This window comes from Salvelinus sp. IW2-2015, linkage group LG22 (genome assembly GCF_002910315.2).
Source record: "Salvelinus sp. IW2-2015 linkage group LG22, ASM291031v2, whole genome shotgun sequence".
NCBI classification, from domain to species: domain Eukaryota; kingdom Metazoa; phylum Chordata; class Actinopteri; order Salmoniformes; family Salmonidae; genus Salvelinus; species Salvelinus sp. IW2-2015.
In genome coordinates, this window is record NC_036862.1 from 36,086,595 (window position 1) to 36,092,805 (window position 6,211).

Genomic DNA, 6,211 nt, shown 5'->3' on the forward strand with positions numbered 1-6,211 from the left:
ATATGACATCACAATACCCCATAATGACATCACAATACCCCATAATGACAAAGCAAAACAGGCTTTTAGAATTTTTTGCAAATGTATTAAATCACATTTACAATTTAATGATGCAAAATAGTAGCTCACTTAGTAATCAATGATACAATATGTAATCACTTATGTTTTAGCTCAACACTACAAGTAAGTGAATTGTAGCAGTGTTTTTTATGATTGATTTATTTTAGGCATTTTTATAACAGTTATACCTCACGTATGTTTAGTAAGAATATACTTATTATATTAGAATGTTATCTGCCCAATAAATGTGTTTCGTAAATGAGACAATGAATCTGTCTCTGAATCTGTCCAGCGTCTAATGAATGGTTGTCCATACCATAGAATTAAAATGAAATGAAATGTGCGTCCTCATTCAAGTCTATGCCTGCGTAATGGGTGGACTGGCGTCTTTGCAAGTGTACCCACAGGAGCAAAGCAGGAAGTAAAAGCAGGAAGTGTACCCACAGGAGCAAAGCAGGAAGTAAAAGCAGGAAGTGTATCCATCAAACTTTGCTTTGATTTGTTGAAATCACCAACTGACATTACAAAATTAAATTCCATTGCATGAGCCACAATCGCATCATTTGAATGAACTTCTACATTACCATGGAAATGATTGCAATCAATACCAGGCAGCCATTGCGATTGTACCCATGAGTTTACCAGTCAAATTACCAGGTTTAGAGGTTCCACAGCCTGTTCTATTCATTCTATTTACCAGTCATATTACCAGGGTTAGAGGTTCCAAGCCTGTTCTATTTACCAGTCATATTACCAGGGTTAGAGGTTCCAAGCCTGTTCTATTCATTCTATTTACAGTCATATTACCAGGGTTACAGGTTCCAAGCCTGTTCTATTCATTCTATTTTACCAGTCATATTACCAGGGTTACAGGTTCCAAGCCTTGTTCTATTCATTCTATTTACCAGTCATATTACCAGGGTTACAGGTTCCAAACCTGTTCTATTCATTCTATTTACCAGTCATATTACCAGGGTTACAGGTTCCAAGCCCGTTCTATTTACCAGTCATATTACCAGGGTTAGAGGTTCCAATCCCTGTTCTATTCATTCTATTTACCAGTCCATATTACCAGGGTTACAGGTTCCAAGCCTGTTCTATTCATTCTATTTACCAGTCATATTACCAGGGTTACAGGTTCAAGCCCTTCTATTTACCAGTCATATTACCAGGGTTAGAGGTTCCAAGCCTGTTCTATTCATTCTATTTACCAGTCATATTACCAGGGTTAGAGTTTCCAATCCCTGTTCTATTTCATTCTATTTACCAGTCATATTACCAGGGTTACAGGTTCGAAGCCTGTTCTATTTCATTCTATTTACCAGTCATTATACTCCAGGGTTAGAGGTTCCAAGCCTGTTCTATTTACAGTCAATATTACCAGGGTTAGAGGTTCCAAAGCTGTTCTATTCATTCTATTTACAGTCATATTACCAGGGTTAGGGTTCCAAGCCTGTTCTATTCATTCTATTTACCAGTCATATTACCAGGGTGAGGTTCCAAGCCTGTTCTATTTCATTCTATTTACCAGTCATATTACCAGGGTTACAGGTTCCAAGCCTGTTCTTATTCATTCTATTTACCAGTCATATTACCAGGAGTTAGAGTTCCAAGCCTGTTCTATTCATGTCTATTTTACCAGTCTATATTACTCCAGGGTTTAGAGGGTTCCAAGCCTGTTCTCATTCATTCTATTTACCAGTCATATTACCAGGGTTAGAGTTTCCAAGCCTGTTCTATTTTCATTCTATTACCAGTCATATTACCAGGGTTACAGGTTCCAAGCCTGTTCTATTCATTCTATTTACCAGTCATATTTCAGGGTTAGAGGTTCCAAGCCTGTTTCGTTATTCATTCTATTTACCAGTCAATCTACCAGGGTTAGAGGTTCCAAGCCTGTTCTATTCATCTATTTACCAGTCAATATTACCAGGGTTACAGGGTTCAGCCTGTTCTATTCATTTCTATTACCGCAGTCCATATTACCCAGGTGCAGGTTCCAAGCCTGTTCTATTCATTCTATTTACCAGTCACATTACCAGGGTTAGAGGTTCCAAGCCTGTTCTATTCATTCTATTTCTATAGTCCCCCTCTTCAGAAGAGGAGCCTACAATGTTCTGTCTGTGAGTCTGTCCTCTCCTCAGGACTGACAGAAGTACAGACTGTCTGTTGCTCCTCTTCAGTAACGACACCAAGTCTCTGTTCCTCTTGCTATTGGTCCACGCCACGCTATTGGTCCCGCTGTGTTGGCGAGGGAGCCTTCCTATTGGCTTAGAGAGCAGTCTGTGTCCAGGAAACAGCCAATGAGCAGGGAGCCTGAAACAACGGAGCAAATTGTATCTGGACAGACCTGGCCTGCTATTGGCCAGAAGGAGGGGGAGGTTCAACTTTGGGTAACGGCGGTTGAGGGGGTGACCAACTGTTTTGGCGAATAGCGGTTGTTTAACTTTGGCTTTCCTGTTCAAAGTCGTTGTTGTGGTTGGAGCTGTCGTTCTGGTTGTGGTTTTAGTTGTAGCTTTGACCGTTTCTTGTGATCGCGGTGGTCTTGTGGTCAGATGTTGGTCCGGGTGTTGTCGCTCCCCCGGTATGACCCTGCAGGGGTGGTGATGGTTCACAGATGACCCATCGATGTCAACCACCCGGTAAGGTTTAGTTGCGGTTGTAGGTTTGACCGTTGGAGTCGGCGGTGGTGGTGTGGTCGTGGGTATAACTCTTCCACAGGGGGGGACCGGTGACCCGTCTAGGTGTACGACCTGGAACCGTGTCAGCCAGGGGTCAAAGGTCAGCCCAGGGTCTATCTGATCTAGAGGGAGAGGTCAGTGTTCAGATTAAATGGTGCTTTTTTACAGAGGATCAACTATTCACCTCGACACAACTCAAACACTAAGGACTGGATTCAATCCGTACTGCTGAAGATACGCGCTGTAGCGCGATTGAAATGTAAAGGTCATTTCCAATTGAGTCGACATACGCAGCGGTTACCGTGAATGCAGAATCCACAAACGTGGGAACTTTGCCTCTGAATTTTGATCGCGCTACAGCGTGCATCTTCAGTGCTCGAGCCTAATACAAACATTTAAAACACATATTTAACTATAACACTACGGTTTAACAATAACACTACCGTTTAACAATAACACTACCTACCCTAAACTAACTCACTGTTAGACTGTCACTTATACCCTAACTAACTCACTGTTAGACTCACTTTATACCCTAACTAACTCACTGTTACGACTGTCCACTGTTATACCCCTAACTAACTCACTGTTAGACTGTCCACTTTTATGCCCTAACTCACTGTTAGACTGTCACTTTATACACTAACTAAACCTTTAACTCACTGTTTCGACTGTCACTTTATACACTAAACTAAACCTTTAACTCACTGTTCGACTGTCACTTTATACACTAACTACACCTTTAACTCACTGTTAGACTGTCACTTTATACCCTAACTAACTCACTGTTAGACTGTCACTTTATACCCTAACTAACTCACTGTTAGACTGTCACTTTATACCCTAACTACTCACTGTTAGACTGTCACTTTATACCCTAACTAACTCACTGTTAGACTGTCACTTTATACCCTAACTAACTCACTGTTAGACTGTCACTTTAATAACCCTAACTAACTCACTGTTCGACTGTCACTTTATACCCTAACTAACTCACTGTTAGACTGTCACTTATACCCTAACTAACTCACTGTTAGACTGTCACTTATACCCTAATACTCAATCTGTTAGACTGTCACTTCTTACTGTCTCGACAGCTAAATGAAGGGCGGTGTTTCTGACTTGAGATCTGCTAAAACCAAATGTTTCGTCTCACATTGAGTAGCGTTACATGCACACAAGTGAATAGTCAGATTAATACTGTAGTTTGTATTTACACGCTTGCAAGAAGGAAGATTTCCCTAATAATCCTGTTTTACATGAACACATCTGTAATCGGGCCTACCTGATGAGACTTGATAAATGCAGAAAACTGCCAATGAAAATAAACGTTCCACCCACCAGTGTGTTAAGATCTAGGTGATGCGGGTAAGGCGGAGTCAGGCGCAGGACACAGAGATGAGTATAACTGTAACTTTACTCAACAAACAATATTTCCACAAAGGAGACAAAATAATCCAGTTCACATATAACGAGACAACTTACACGCACAAAACCAAAGGGGCAAACCAGAGGGTTAAATAGGGAACAAATGATTAGGAATGGAAATCAGGTGTGTACAATGAAGACAAAACAAATGGAAATGAAACGTGTATCGGCCGTGGCTAGAAAACCGTGAACGTTGACCGCCGAACGCCGCCCCGAACAAGGAGAGGGACCACTTCGGCGGAAGTCGTGACACATAATGATAGTGTTATTTTAAATGGTAGCGTTATTGTTAAATGGTAGTTGTTAATGTAATGGTAGCGTTTATTGTTAAACCGTAGTGTTATAGTTAAATCGTAGTGTTATAGTTAAATCGTAGTGTTATTGTTAAATTAGTTATCGTTAATCGTAGTGTTATGTTAAATGGTAGTGTATTCGTTATGTTAATTGTTAAATCGTAGTGTTATTGTTAAATCGTAGTGTTATTGTTAAATCGTAGTGTTATTGTTAAATCGTAGTGTTTATTGTTAAATCGTAGTGTTATTGTTAAATGGTAGTGTTATTGTTAAATGGTAGTGTTATTGTTAACGGTAGTGTTATTGTAACGGTAGTGTTATTGTTAAATGGTAGTGTTATTGTTAAACGGTAGTGTATTGTTACACCGTAGTGTTATTGTTTTTTAAAATGCGGTAGTTGTTATTGTTAACATGGTAGTGTTATTGTTAATCGGTAGTGTTATTGTTAATGGTAGTGTATTGTTAAATCGTAGTGTTATTGTTTGTAAACGGTTAAAGTGTTATTTGTTAACGGTAGTGTTATGTTAAAGTCGTAGTGTTATTGTTAAATCGTAGTGTTATTGTTAAATGTAGTGTGTTATTGTTAAATGGTAGTGTTATTGTTAAACGGTAGTGTTATTGTAAATGGTAAGTGTTATTGTTAAACGGTAGTGTTTTATTGGTTAAACGGTAGTGTTATTGTTAAACGGTAGTGTTATTGTTAAACCGTAGTGTTATTGTTAAACGGTAAGTTGTTATTGTTAAACCGTAGTGTTATTGTTAAATCGTAGTGTTATTGTTAAATCGTAGTGTTATTGTAAATCGTAGTGTTATTGTTAAATGGTAGTGTTATTGTTAAATGGTAGTGTTATTGTTAAATGGTAGTGTTATTGTTAAATCGTAGTGTTATTGTTAAATGGTAGTGTTATTGTTAAATCGTAGTGTTATTGTTAAATCGTAGTGTTATTGTTAAACGGTAGTGTATTGTTAAATCGTAGTGTTATTGTTAAATCGTAGTGTTAATTGTTAAACGGTAGTGTTATTGTTAAATCGTAGTGTTATTGTTAAACGGTAGTGTTATTGTTAAATGGTAGTGTTATTGTTACACCGTAGTGTTATTGTTAAACGGTAGTGTTATTGTTAAACGGTAGTGTTATTGTTAAACGGTAGTGTTATTGTTAAATCGTAGTGTTAGTGTTAAATCGTAGTGTATAGTTAAATCGTAGTGTTATTGTTAAATGTAGTGTTATGTTAAATCGTAGTGTTATGTTAACGGTAGTGTATTGTTAAATGGTAGTGTTATTGTTAAATCGTAGTGTTATTGTTAAATGGTAGTGTTATTGTTAAAACGGTAGTGTTATTGTTAAACGGTAGTGTTATTGTTAAATCGTAGTGTTTATTGTTAAACGGTAGTGTTATTGGTTAAACGGTAGTGTTATTGTTTAAATCGTAGTGTTATTAGTTAAAACGGTAGTGTTATTGTGTATATTGTTAAATCGGTAGTGTTATCGTGTGTATAATGTAAAACTGTGATTGTTAAATGGCGTTAGTGTTATTGTTTAAATTCGTAACGTATGTTATTGTTAATACGTAGTGTTATATTGTTTATAAACGTGTAGTGTTATTGTTAAATCGTAGTGTTATTGTTAAATGGTAGTGTTATTGTAAATCGTGTAGTTAAAGGTTATTGTTAAAACGTGTAGTGTTATGTTAAACGGTAGTGTTATTGTTAAACGGTAAGTGTTATTGTTAAGTTATTGTATAATGGTC